At 45.1% G+C, this 15,270-nt stretch overlaps 1 protein-coding gene across 2 annotated transcripts in view; it reads right to left on the reverse strand.

The window, feature by feature from the left end:
• LOC147737619 (uncharacterized) overlaps positions 1 to 15,270 on the reverse strand; it is a 96,810-nt gene that overhangs the window by 10,541 nt on the left and 70,999 nt on the right. For both annotated transcript variants that reach the window (XM_086937674.1, XM_086937598.1), the window contains exons 4-5: positions 13,224 to 13,293; positions 10,105 to 10,475 (exon numbers count right to left, since the gene is read on the reverse strand). The gene's annotated coding sequence lies outside the window, so the exon portion shown is untranslated. The remainder of the gene's footprint in view (positions 1 to 10,104; positions 10,476 to 13,223; positions 13,294 to 15,270) is intronic.

Below are 15,270 nucleotides of genomic sequence, written 5' to 3' on the forward strand. Positions count from 1 at the left end.
GGAAACACACAATTCTTTCCTCTGTTAGAAAATGCTTTCCTCTTCACCCATCTCCCCCCAACCAACCAGATGCATATATCTACCACCTGCTTAAAACAAGTGGTAAATAAAAGCAGAAAAAACACTATGAAATAGTGAATGGCATTTGGTTTGACAGGCAGAAGAATCTGTTCCTCATGGCAACTCCCAAAGTGCATGGCGTCAAACTTGTAACTGCACGTTACTGGGATAAATCTACCACAAAACAATTACATGAGATTTTTCTGCCACCCCAGAACTGTGCAACTTCTAACAAGGGACTATAAGAGATCTTGGACCGGTCCTGTGACCTGGAGGGTCACACCAAGTGTGCCCTCATTTAAGGCAGAGGGCTGTCATGGGTTTAACAGCTAGAGCGGTGGTGGCAATGCACCCTGTAGTAAGGATCAATAGCCTGATGAGATCTTTGCATCATGGTCAGTGGAGTGGCTTTCTACTGACACACCCATGTAATGCTCCATTTCTATACCTGTGCCCAGACTTTGCGATAACATCAAGTGCATGTTTAGGGTGTTGGTGCGCGTAGCATAAATGCAATGTGAGAGTGCGACAGAGTAAACTGCATCTCCTGCCTGCCAGTTGTGTATGCAAGTGGGACCATCTATCCCTCATTTAAACCCTAGTTCAAAGTCCTCTGTTACCAAGGAATAATGTGCTCTACAAAGTACTCAGGTGCCTGCTGTGACACCAGGGATGGTGTCAGCCTGAAAGTTTATCTAAGTTGAAGGGACATCACCTGCAGGCTGAATTACTTAATGGAGAAGCTGTGTACCTGTCCTGAAGAGCCTAGAAGTCTGCCTAGAAGCCTGCCTGTCTGGTAAGAAAGGGAAGGGAGTTTGACTATCCAGCAGGAGGACAAGGCTGTCCTGGAAAAATGTCCTGGAAAAAGCAAGGTCCGACACATCCCCGTTATCTGTAGGGCGGGCCTGAAAGCCATCCAGCAGGACCAGCTAGTCTGAGGGATGCCAAGACTCTCCCAACAGTTCAAAGCAGAAAATAAAACTATACGACAACATGATTGTTGAGGCCCAGTAGGACGATTGTGTGCTGCCAACAGGCCCATTCAAGGTTGCATTTGCCAAATTCCTAACACAACAAAGTCTGACTCTACTGACTTCCTGGAGAGCCTGTGTTGGGTTTTTAGCTGCTGAATTTCTGATAGAGTGAGGGCGATAGATAGATAGACAGATAGAGTGAGGGCGAAAGATAGAGTGAGTGAGGGCGAAAGAGAGAGTGATGGAGGGCGAAAGATAGAGTGAGTGAGGGCTAAAGAGAGTGAGTGAGGGCGAAAGATAGAGTGAGTGAGGATAAAAGATAGAGTGATTGAGGGCGAAAGATAGATAGATAGAGTGAGGGCGATAGATAGATAGAGTGAGGGCGATAGATAGATAGAGTGAGGGCGATAGGGTGATAGATAGATAGAGTGAGGGTGATAGATAGATAGAGTGAGGGCGATAGATAGATAGAGTGAGGGCGATAGATAGATAGAGTGAGGGCGATAGATAGATAGAGTGAGGGCGATAGATAGATAGAGTGAGGGCGATAGATAGATAGAGTGAGGGCGATAGATAGATGGAGTGAGGGCGATAGATAGAGTGAGGGCGATAGATAGATAGAGTGAGGGGGATAGATAGAGTGAGGGCGATAGATAGAGTGAGGGCGATAGATAGATAGAGTGAGGGCGATAGATAGATAGAGTGAGGGCGATAGATAGAGTGAGGGCGATAGATAGATAGAGGGAGGGCGATAGAGGGAGTGCGATAGACAGACAGATAGAGTGAGGGTGATAGATAGATAGATAGATAGATAGATAGATAGATAGATAGATAGATAGATAGATAGATAGAGTGAGGGTGATAGATAGAGGGAGGGCGATAGATAGATAGAGGGAGGGCGATAGATAGATAGATAGATAGATGGATAGATAGATAGAGTCAGGGCGATAGATAGACAGATAGAGTGAGTACGATAGATAGACAGATAGAGTGATGGCGATAGATAGAGTGAGTGCGATAGAGTGAGGGCGATAGATAGATAGAGTGAGGTCGATAGATAGATAGACAGATAGAGTGAGGGTGATAGATAGAGTGAGGGCGATAGAGTGAGGGCGATAGATAGATAGATAGATTGAGGGCGATAGATAGATGGAGTGAGGGCGAAAGATAGAGTGAGGGCGATAGATAGATAGAGTGAGGGCGATAGATAGATAGAGTGAGGGCGATAGATAGATAGAGTGAGGGCGATAGATAGATGGAGTGAGGGCGATAGATAGAGTGAGGGCGATAGATAGATAGAGTGAGGGGGATAGATAGAGTGAGGGCGATAGATAGAGTGAGGGCGATAGATAGATAGAGTGAGGGCGATAGATAGATAGAGTGAGGGCGATAGATAGAGTGAGGGCGATAGATAGATAGAGGGAGGGCGATAGAGGGAGTGCGATAGACAGACAGATAGAGTGAGGGTGATAGATAGATAGATAGATAGATAGATAGATAGATAGAGTGAGGGTGATAGATAGAGGGAGGGCGATAGATAGATAGAGGGAGGGCGATAGATAGATAGATAGATAGATGGATAGATAGATAGAGTCAGGGCAATAGATAGACAGATAGAGTGAGTACGATAGATAGACAGATAGAGTGATGGCGATAGATAGAGTGAGTGCGATAGAGTGAGGGCGATAGATAGATAGAGTGAGGTCGATAGATAGATAGACAGATAGAGTGAGGGTGATAGATAGAGTGAGGGCGATAGAGTGAGGGCGATAGATAGATAGATAGAGTGAGGGCAATAGATAGAGTGAGGGCGATAGATAGAGTGAGGGTGATAGATAGAGTGAGGGCGATAGATGGAGTGAGGGTGATAGATAGATAGAGTGAGGGTGATAGATAGATAGAGTGAAGGCGATAGATAGATAGATAGATAGATAGATAGATAGATAGATAGATAGATAGATAGATAGATAGATAGAGTGAGGGCGATAGATAGGTAGAGTGAGGGCGATAGATAGATAGAGTGAGGGTGATAGATAGATAGATTGAGGGCGATAGATAGATGGAGTGAGGGCGAAAGATAGAGTGAGGGCGATAGATAGATAGAGTGAGGGCGAAAGATAGAGTGAGGGCGATAGATGGAGTGAGGGCGATAGATAGATAGATAGATAGATAGATAGATAGATAGATAGATAGAGTGAGGGCGATAGATAGAGTGAGGGCGAAAGATAGAGTGAGGGCGATAGATAGATAGAGTGAGGGCGATAGATAGATAGAGTGAGGGCGATAGATAGAGTGAGGGCGATAGATAGATTGAGGGCGATAGATAGATAAGAGTGAGGGCGAAAGATAGATAGATAGATAGATAGATAGATAGATAGATAGATAGATAGATAGAGTGAGGGCGATAGATAGATAGAGTGAGGGCGATAGATAGATAGAGTGAGGGCGATAGATAGAGTGAGGGCGTTGATGGAGTGAGGGCGATAGATGGAGTGAGGGCGATAGATAGAGTGTGGGCGATAGATAGATAGATAGATAGATAGATAGATAGATAGATAGATAGATATATAGATAGATAGATACATAGATAGAGTGAGGGCGATAGATAGATAGAGTGAGGGCGATAGATAGAGTGAGGGCGATAGATAGATTGAGGGCGATAGATAGATGGAGTGAGGGCAAAAGATAGAGTGAGGGCGATAGATAGATAGAGTGAGGGCGAAAGATAGAGTGAGGGCGATAGATAGATAGAGTGAGGGCGATAGATAGATAGATAGACAGATAGAGTGAGGGCGATAGATAGATAGAGTGAGGGCGATAGATAGGTAGACAGATAGAGTGAGGGCAATAGATAGATAGACAGATAGAGTGATGGCGATAGATTGATAGAGGGCGATAGATAGATAGAGTGAGGGCGATAGATAGATAGAGTGAGGGCGATAGATAGAGTGAGGGCGATAGATAGATAGAGTGAGGGCGATAGATAGATAGAGTGAGGGCGATAGATAGATAGACAGATAGAGTGAGGGCGATAGATAGATAGACAGATAGATAGAGTGAGGGTGATAGATAGATAGACAGATAGAGTGAGGGCGATAGATAGATAGACAGATAGAGTGAGGGCGAAAGATAGAGTGAGTGAGGGCAAAAGAGAGAGTGATGGAGGACGAAAGATAGAGTGAGGGAGGGCGAAAGATAGAGTGAGTGAGGGCGAAAGAGAGTGAGGGCAAAAGATAGATAGATAGAGTGAGGGCGATAGATAGAGTGAGGGCGATAGATAGAGTGAGGGCGATAGATAGAGGGCGATAGATAGATAGAGTGAGGGCGATAGATAGATAGAGTGAGGGCAATAGATAGAGTGAGGGCGATAGATAGAGTGAGGGCGATAGATAGATAGAGTGAGGGCGATAGATAGATGGAGTGAGGGCGATAGATAGATAGAGTGAGGGCGATAGATAGATAGAGTGAGGGCGATAGATAGAGTGAGGGCGACAGATAGATAGATAGAGTGAGGGCGATAGATAGAGTGAGGGCGATAGATAGATAGAGTGAGGGCGATAGATAGATAGAGGGCGATAGATAGATAGAGTGAGGGCGATAGATAGATAGAGTGAGGGCAATAGATAGAGTGAGGGCGATAGATAGAGTGAGGGCGATAGATAGATAGAGTGAGGGCGATAGATAGATAGAGTCAGGGCGTTCGATAGAGTCAGGGCGATAGATAGAGTGAGGGCGATAGATAGATAGAGTGAGGGCGATAGATAGATAGATAGATAGATAGATAGATAGATAGATAGAGTGAGGGTGATAGATAGAGGGAGGGCGATAGATAGATAGAGGGAGGGCGATAGATAGATAGACAGATAGAGTGAGTGCGATAGATAGAGTGATGGCGATAGATAGAGTGAGTGCGATAGAGTGAGGGCGATAGATAGATAGAGTGAGGTCGATAGATAGATAGACAGATAGAGTGAGGGTGATAGATAGAGTGAGGGCGATAGAGTGAGGGCAATAGATAGATAGAGTGACGGCGATAGATAGATAGAGGGCGATAGATAGAGTGTGGGCGATAGATAGATAGATAGATAGAGTGAGGGCGATAGATAGATAGAGTGAGGGCGATAGATAGATAGAGTGAGGGTGATAAATAGAGTGAGGGCGATAGATGGAGTGAGGGCGATAGATGGAGTGAGGGCGATAGATAGAGTGTGAGCAATAGATAGATAGATAGATAGATAGATAGATAGATAGATAGAGTGAGGGCGATAGATAGGTAGAGTGAGGACGATAGATAGATAGAGTGAGGGCGAAAGATAGAGTGAGGGCGATAGATAGATAGAGTGAGGGCGATAGATAGATAGAGGGCGATAGATAGATAGAGTGAGGGCGATAGATAGATAGAGTGAGGGCGAAAGATAGAGTGAGGGCGATAGATAGGTAGAGTGAGGGCGATAGATAGGTAGAGTGAGGGCGATAGATAGATAGAGTGAGGGCGAAAGATAGAGTGAGGGCGATAGATAGATAGAGTGAGGGCGAAAGATAGAGTGAGGGCGATAGATAGATAGATAGATAGATAGATAGATAGATAGATAGATAGATAGATAGATAGATAGATAGATAGATCGATAGATATAGTGAGGGCGATAGATAGAGTGAGGGCGATAGATAGATTGAGGGCGATAGATAGATGGAGTGAGGGCGAAAGATAGAGTGAGGGCGATAGATAGATTGAGTGAGGGCGAAAGATAGAGTGAGGGCGATAGATAGATGGAGTGAGGGCGATAGATAGATAGACAGATAGAGTGAGGGCGATAGATAGATAGAGTGAGGGCGATAGATAGGTAGACAGATAGAGTGAGGGCAATAGATAGATCGACAGATAGAGTGATGGCGATAGATTGATAGAGGGCGATAGATAGATAGAGTGAGGGCGATAGATAGATAGAGTGAGGGCGATGGATAGAGTGAGGGCGATAGATAGATAGAGTGAGGGCGATAGATAGATAGACAGATAGAGTGAGGGCGATAGATAGATAGAGGGCGATAGATAGATAGAGTGAGGGCGATAGATAGAGTGAGGGCGATAGATAGATAGAGTGAGGGCGATAGATAGAGGGCGATTGATAGAGTGAGGGCGAAAGATAGAGTGAGGGCGATAGATGGAGTGAGGGCGATAGATAGATAGATAGATAGATAGATAGATAGATAGATAGATAGATAGATAGATAGATAGATAGAGTGAGGGCGATAGATAGAGTGAGGGCGAAAGATAGAGTGAGGGCGATAGATAGATAGAGTGAGGGCGATAGATAGATAGAGTGAGGGCGATATAGATAGAGTGAGGGCGATAGATAGATAGAGTGAGGGCGATAGATAGATTGAGGGCGATAGATAGATAAGAGTGAGGGCGAAAGATAGATAGATAGATAGATAGATAGATAGATAGATAGATAGATAGATAGATAGATAGATAGATAGATAGATAGATAGATAGATAGATAGATAGATAGTTAGATAGATAGAGTGAGGGCGATAGATAGATAGAGTGAGGGCGATAGATAGATAGAGTGAGGGCGATAGATAGAGTGAGGGCGATAGATGGAGTGAGGGCGATAGATGGAGTGAGGGCGATAGATAGAGTGTGGGCGATAGATAGATAGATAGATAGATAGATAGATAGATAGATAGATAGATAGATAGATAGATATAGTGAGGGCGATAGATAGATAGAGTGAGGGCGATAGATAGAGTGAGGGCGATAGATAGATTGAGGGCGATATATAGATGGAGTGAGGGCAAAAGATAGAGTGAGGGCGATAGATAGATAGAGTGAGGGCGAAAGATAGAGTGAGGGCGATAGATAGATAGAGTGAGGGCGATAGATAGATAGATAGACAGATAGAGTGAGGGCGATAGATAGATAGAGTGAGGGCGATAGATAGGTAGACAGATAGAGTGAGGGCAATAGATAGATAGACAGATAGAGTGATGGCGATAGATTGATAGAGGGCGATAGATAGATAGAGTGAGGGCGATAGATAGATAGAGTGAGGGCGATAGATAGAGTGAGGGCGATAGATAGATAGAGTGAGGGCGATGGATAGATAGAGTGAGGGCGATAGATAGATAGAGTGAGGGCGATAGATAGATAGACAGATAGAGTGAGGGCGATAGATAGATAGACAGATAGATAGAGTGAGGGCGATAGATAGATAGACAGATAGAGTGAGGGCGATAGATAGATAGACAGATAGAGTGAGGGCGAAAGATAGAGTGAGTGAGGGCAAAAGATAGAGTGAGTGAGGGCAAAAGAGAGAGTGATGGAGGACGAAAGATAGAGTGAGGGAGGGCGAAAGATAGAGTGAGTGAGGGCGAAAGAGAGTGAGGGCGAAAGATAGATAGATAGAGTGAGGGCGATAGATAGAGTGAGGGCGATAGATAGATAGAGTGAGGGCGATAGATAGATGGCGATAGATAGATAGAGTGAGGGCGATAGATAGATAGAGTGAGGGCAATAGATAGAGTGAGGGCGATAGATAGAGTGAGGGCGATAGATAGATAGAGTGAGGGCGATAGATAGATGGAGTGAGGGCGATAGATAGATAGAGTGAGGGCGATAGATAGATAGAGTGAGGGCGATAGATAGAGTGAGGGCGACAGATAGATAGATAGAGTGAGGGCGATAGATAGAGTGAGGGCGATAGATAGAGTGAGGGCGATAGATAGATAGAGTGAGGGCGATAGATAGATAGAGGGCGATAGATAGATAGAGTGAGGGCAAGAGATAGATAGAGTGAGGGCAATAGATAGAGTGAGGGCGATAGATAGAGTGAGGGCGATAGATAGATAGAGTGAGGGCGATAGATAGATGGAGTGAGGGCGATAGATAGATAGAGTGAGGGCGATAGATAGATAGAGTGAGGGCGATAGATAGAGTCAGGGCGATAGATAGAGTCAGGGCGATAGATAGATAGAGTGAGGGCGATAGATAGATAGAGTGAGGGCGATAGATAGATAGAGTGAGGGCGATAGATAGATAGATAGATAGATAGATAGATAGATAGATAGATAGATAGTGTGAGGGTGATAGATAGAGGGAGGGCGATAGATAGATAGAGGGAGGGCGATAGATAGATAGATAGATAGATAGATAGATAGATAGATAGATAGATAGATAGATAGATAGATAGAGTCAGGGCGATAGATAGATAGACAGATAGAGTGATGGCGATAGATAGAGTGAGTGCGATAGACTGAGGGCGATAGATAGATAGAGTGAGGTCGATAGATAGATAGACAGATAGAGTGAGGGTGATAGATAGAGTGAGGGCGATAGAGTGAGGGCAATAGATAGATAGAGTGACGGCGATAGATAGATAGAGGGCAATAGATAGAGTGTGGGCGATAGATAGATAGATAGAGTGAGGGCGATAGATAGATAGAGTGAGGGCGATAGATAGATAGAGTGAGGGTGATAGATAGAGTGAGGGCGATAGATGGAGTGAGGGCGATAGATAGAGTGTGAGCAATAGATAGATAGATAGATAGATAGATAGATAGATAGATAGATAGATAGATAGATAGATAGAGTGAGGGCGATAGATAGGTAGAGTGAGGGCGATAGATAGATAGAGTGAGGGCGATAGATAGATAGATTGAGGGCGAAAGATAGAGTGAGGGCGATAGATGGAGTGAGGGCGATAGATAGAGTGTGGGCGATAGATAGATAGATAGATAGATAGATAGATAGATAGATAGATAGATAGATAGATAGATAGATATAGTGAGGGCGATAGATAGATAGAGTGAGGGCGATAGATAGAGTGAGGGCGATAGATAGATTGAGGGCGATAGATAGATGGAGTGAGGGCGAAAGATAGAGTGAGGGCGATAGATAGATTGAGTGAGGGCGAAAGATAGAGTGAGGGCGATAGATAGATAGAGTGAGGGCGAAAGATAGAGTGAGGGCGATAGATGGAGTGAGGGCGATAGATAGAGTGTGGGCGATAGATAGATAGATAGATAGATAGATAGATAGATAGATAGATATAGTGAGGGCGATAGATAGATAGAGTGAGGGCGATAGAGTGAGGGCGATAGATAGATAGAGTGAGGGCGATAGATAGATAGAGTGAGGGCGTTAGAGTGAGGGTGATAGATAGAGTGAGGGCGATAGATAGAGTGAGGGCGTTAGATAGAATGAGGGTGATAGATAGAGTGAGGGCGATAGATAGATAAGAGTGAGGGCGAAAGATAGAGTGAGGGTGATAGATAGATAGAGTGAGGGCGCTAGAGTGAGGGCGATAGATAGATAGAGTGAGGGCGATAGATAGATAGAGTGAGGGCGTTAGATAGAATGAGGGCGATAGATAGAGTGAGGGCGATAGATAGATAGAGTGAGGGCGATAGATAGAATGAGGGCGATAGATAGATAGAGTGAGGGCGATAGATAAAGTGAGGGCGATAGATAGAGTGAGGGCGATAGATAGATAGAGGGCGATAGATAGATAGAGTGAGGGCGATAGATAGATAGAATGAGGGCGATAGATAGATAGAGTGAGGGCGATAGATAGATAGAGGGGGATAGATAGATAGATAGATAGAGTGAGGGCGACAGTCATGTCCAGGTCATTAGATATGTTCCAAACTCCAGCCAATCAGGCGACAGCACCCTCTGGAACCTTCTCCTCAGAGGCTCAGGCTCTCTGATTTTTTAGCATAAGTGTGGCATAAGAGCCAAGGAGAAGAGCGGAGCCTCTGAGGGGAGGTGGGTGGGTCACACGTGAATCTATGAAAGATATCAATACTGGAGAAGCACAGTTTTCAGGTAAGTAACTTATGTTCTTCTCCAGTATTGGGGTATCTTTCATAGATTCACAAGCTTGAATCAGAGTAGATAGCAGTAATTCGAGAACTGTAAATAGTAAGCCATAAGTACATTGTAAACAGAGTACGAGAGAATACATATACATATATTACAGTATAGCAGCAAACATGGGCACATCTGCAAAAGCAGAAATATATACATATATACAATGTGTGCAGGAGGAGGTAAGAAACAGAGGCTCACCTTACTTAAAAAGATTACGGAGCACCGCTTGCCCCACACCTGTGTCAGCATTGTTGGCAGCTTCCAGACAGTAGTGCTTGGTCGCAGCTCTTCAAATCTGATGAAGAGGCACACCAGCAAAGAGAGAAGTAGAAGAGGAGACTGCTCTAGTAGAGTGCGCTTTAATCGTTGCATGAAGTGTCTTGCCTGCTTGCTGATGGCAAAAGGAAATTGCCCTAGATATCCAACGTGCAATAGTCTGTTTAGCAACTAGAAGTTCTTTACGCATCCTGCCGTAGGTTATGAAGAGCTGATCAGTTTTACGGATACTGATTGTTCTTTGCAAATAAAATGTCAAACATCTCAGAATGTAAAGTCTTTTCTGCTGGCAACTGTGGATTAAGGAAAAAAAGTATTGAAGATGACAGGCTCATTCAGGTGAAATCAGATGGAACTTTAGGAATTAAGGCTGGATTAGTGCGGAGCGCCACAGCGTCTTTGGTGAATTGAAGAAAAGGTGGTTTGATAGTAAAAGCTTGTATCTCGCTGACTCGAAGTAAGAGCTAAAAGCAGTGATGAATTTAAGATCAACCCTACGAATGGGCTCAAATGGGGACTTCATGAGTTGTGCCAACACAATGTTCAGACGCCAAGGAGGAGGCGGGCGTCGAATTGGAGGGAACATCTGAAATAAGCCTTTGAAAAATTGTTGAATAATTCTTGAAGAATAAAGAGAATTGGAGCCAACCTGACGGAATCTGGAAATTGCAGCCAGAAAAACCTTCAGGGTAGAGTGGGAGAGGCCTGATTTTGCTAATTGTAAGAAAAAAGGCAGAAGCTTCTCTGGCGTAGAGTGAACAGGGTGAACATTTATTTATTTATTTAATTTATCATTATTTGTAAAGCGCAACTGACACCCTACGGGTAACCTGGCGCTGTGATACAGGCGACTAGCTTAGGGCCGAGAGACAGTGTCCCCTGCCAGGAAGGAGATAGCAGGATGCCAAGGAGCATACTCGAGGGTAGAGCCAGGTTTTTAACCTTTTTCTAAAGTGCAGGATGTTGTCTAATTGTCTTGTATCAAATGGAAGAGTATTCCAAAGGCGGGACGCAGCCGCACTGAAGGCCCTACCTCCTGATTTGACTTTCCTAACTCTGGGCACCCTCACCAGATTAGCCGATGAGCAGCGCAGTGCTCGTGGAGGGACATACCATGTCAGTTTCTCCTGCAAAGATTTGGGCCTGTGACCATGTGGAGCCTGCTTCAACACCCTCCGTATGCTCCGCAGGATCTTCAAATGGATTCCCCTCGACACGAGAAAAACCGTTACCCAGGCCCTCATCACCAACAGACTCGACTCGACTACGGGAACGCCCTCTACTCAGGAACTACAAACAAGCTCCTGAGACGACTCCAACGCATGCAGAACGCCTCGGCCCGACTCATCCTCGACGTCCCCCACCGCAGCCACATCACACTCCACCTGAGAGGCCTGCACTGGCTCCCCGTCAACAAAAGGATCACCTTCAAGCTCCTGATCCACGCACACAAAGCAGTGCACAACACCGGACCCACCTACCTCAACAACCGACTCCGCTTCCACACCCCCACCCGAAGCCTCCGCTCAGCCAACCTCACCCTCGCCACAGTCCCCCGCATCCGAAAAACCACTGCAGGCGGCAGATCCTTCTCCTACCTCGCCGCCAAGACCTGGAACACTCTCCCACCATCCTACGACAGAACCAGGACCTGCTGGCCTTCAGAAGACTCCTCAAGACCTGGCTCTTCGACCAGTAGCACCCCCCTCCCCAGCGCCTTGAGACCCTCTCGGGTATGTAGCGCGCTTTACAAATGCAGTGATTGATTGATTGATTGATCGAATGGTCATGTCTTGCCCAGATATACGCCTGCGCTGCAACACTGTGGGGGCTGATTTCTTACATTAACCATGGACCTGCGATGCAATACACTCCTTCTGGCAACTAGCTGTCGAAGAAATGGAGCATGCCACACAACTAAGTATTGAGCTGACAACCAAATACTGTTGATTAGGCCTCTTTAGATGCCAGAAGGGCGCAAGATAACCTATAAATTTGGTCAGTCTCCTATGGTACTGGCATGACGTAGAATTGCAATCACATGGCTACCCCAGCATGCCGCAACGATTGCGCTCTGGCTTAGAGATGCGCTCAACTGGGCCCTAGCTGAGGAGAAACATATGCGCCTTAGCAGAAAGGATGACAAATTTGAGGATACACTAAAGACTTGCCGTGCTCATACTCCTAGCTCCTGCTTCCCAAGTGACAACAGACACAGACTCTGACTCAGAAACTGATAAGGCAGAACACTACGACACTGGGGATGAGCAGGGAGGTGTCTCCACATGATAATTGTAAGGTACATTCCCAATTAGGGGAATGGGACACTTATTGATCACCTGGAGAATGGGAAAGCAGATTAGTGCATCTGTAATTATTGACTGCTTCTTGATTAACCTACTTACGAAGAACATATTGGTATTCTATGTCTCTGTATACTCTGACTGCCAGGTTGTATGTTGACAAAATTAAAACAAAGTTCTGAAAAAACAAAACAAAACAAAGCCATTACATTGTGGGTGGTAGAGGGTAGTGAACCGGTAATTCACGCCACACTCCTTCGACATGTGCTTCAAGTAGCCAGACATGAAGTTGGTACCTCTGTATGACACCACCTCCTTAGGGAAGCCCACCCTGGTAGAGATGCCTATGAGGGCCCTCGCCACTGCAGGGGCAGTGGTAGTCCTGAGGGGAATAGCCCCAGAATACCTGGAGGCATGAACTACTACCAGACCTCACTGAAGCACGTCGAGTCACCACGCCACGGCCCGGAGTGAAGTGGCTCTTCCAGGTGCGTGGGGGTCTACCGGGCTTTTGGAAAGGGGCTGAGTCAGAGAGGGACGGGAGGGGAGGCTGAGGGGTGAAAGGGATCCAGGGAAAAGGAAATAAGTGAGATGGAAAAGAAAGACAAGAGCAGAAATCATCGGCTACTCTTTTCTTTTGGTTGCTCCAACCTCTACCCCCTCCCTTGACATATATGCATAGCTATTATTTATCCCTCACATCCTCCCTTGACTAAACCATAAAGCAAAAACACTTACCTGAGTCTTTTCCTTCTGTCCGAGGGACGACGGAGGCCGAGGCTCACCTAAGTGACTGAAGTGGAAGACCCTGTGGGAAAGAAGAATATAAAAGAGACAATCAATCATTGTGATTTCCTGTAATACTAATAAAAAGTGCATACCAACAAATTATTCAATGCAGTGTGCTCCTTCTTGACCGACTTTTCTAGAGCGGGGAGCTACATACTCTCCCTACAGGGAATGGGAGACAGACACACAGACACACACAAGGGAAAGCACTGTAGGAAAAAGCTACATACAGTTGTTCTATGCTTGCATATGTACATTGTTTTAGAAAGATGGTGGAACTATTTATTCTGTTCAATGTGCTTATTTTGCTAATTACTTTTATCTGCTTCTATTATCATTGCAGTTAGGGCTGGACTGTACCCATGAGGCACAGGGTCAAGACTGATTTGCATATGGCCATGTCTGAACTGGGGTGGCATGGTGAGCAAAATAATGATGGATTTACCCAGATCCCTTGACTGGGGGTGAATGTTTTGATAAGTTCTGCATTCCGTCCATCAAGTGTGTGTCTTTTGCTCCATTATCATTGCAGCACATAAATTCTATACAAGAATTAGGATGGTTCAATTAATAATGAAAATGCTAATGGTATATTATTTTAATTTGAATTCATACATGAATTACCCCTAAGCAGAAACTACTTTAAGGAGAAATTTAGGATTGGTACGTAGAACCACTCAATCTTTGTGAAGTTGAAAGAAAGGCTCTTGCATAGTTAATGCCTGAAGTTAATCAACTCTTCTTAGTGAGGTTATCGTTATGAGGAAAGCAACTTTCCATGATAGGAATTGTAATGGACATTTGTGCATTGGTTCAAAAGGCGGGCCCATTAGTCTTGTGAGGACTATGTTTAAGTTCCACTCTGGAGCAGGGGGAATACTTGGCGGTATAACCCTTTTTAATCCTTCCATGAAGACTTTAATCACTGGTACTCTGAAGAGAGATAGGTCTATTTTGCAAGTATGCAGCTACGACTCCCAGGTGTAAACAAATGAATGTGTAAGCTAATCCACATTGCTGTATATGCAACAGTTAACAAATGATGTTCTGCACAAACGCATCAAGATGATTGATACTGTTGTTGTTACAATAGGAGACAAAACGTTTCCATTTGCTGCATAACATGCTCTAGTAGTAGGCTTTCTAGCTTCCTTGAGAATATTTATACAGTCTGGTTGTAGTTGTAAATATCCAAACTCTATGACTTCAGGTGCCAAATCGCTAAGTTGAGTTCTCTGGGAATTGGATGTCCGACTTCCCCATGGATCTGAGTGAGAAGTCAAGGTGTGAGATGTAGCTTCTGATGTGGAACCACTGAGAGTTCTAACAGGGTGGTGTACCAAGGTTGCGAGCCCATGTGGGGGCTATTAAGATCAGTGTGAGGGACGTTTGTCTGAGTTTACGAACAAGTAATGGAATTAGCAGGAGAGGCGGAAAAGCGTAAGCAGATATACCTGACCAAATCATCCAAAGGGCATTGCCTTTGGATGCTGGTTGTGGGAACCTGGATGTAAAGTTTGGGTATTTTAAGTTGTGTGAGAAAAGCTTTGAGTGCTAGGAACACTGCTATGTTTGTCCGACCACAGCCGTGAACTGTGTAATATTGAAATGGGCACCCCGACCTGTTAACGATGAGTCTGTTGTGAGTATAGTCTGCGGAATCAGGTCTATGGAAGGCCGTCCTTTTGCTAAGTTTTGAGGGTTCAACCACTGCAGAGAGCGATGGGTGCGACTGTCTACCGACACTAGATCGATTAATAGACCCTGTGATTGATTGCACTTACTCACTGGACAGTGCTGCAGAGGACACATGTGAAGCCTTGCAAGAGGAACGCAGGATGCCATCATTCCCAGCAGCGTGATACCAAAGGGGATGATGGACGGAGCGATTGAGCAAATCAAACACTCACCCTCAGTCAACTGATCTGGGTTTAATCCATCACCATTCTTTAGCTCACTTCACCACCCCAGTTCAGACATGGCCATATGCACATCA

The sequence above is a fragment of the Lissotriton vulgaris genome, chromosome 1_1 (genome assembly GCF_964263255.1).
Source record: "Lissotriton vulgaris chromosome 1_1, aLisVul1.2, whole genome shotgun sequence".
NCBI classification, from domain to species: domain Eukaryota; kingdom Metazoa; phylum Chordata; class Amphibia; order Caudata; family Salamandridae; genus Lissotriton; species Lissotriton vulgaris.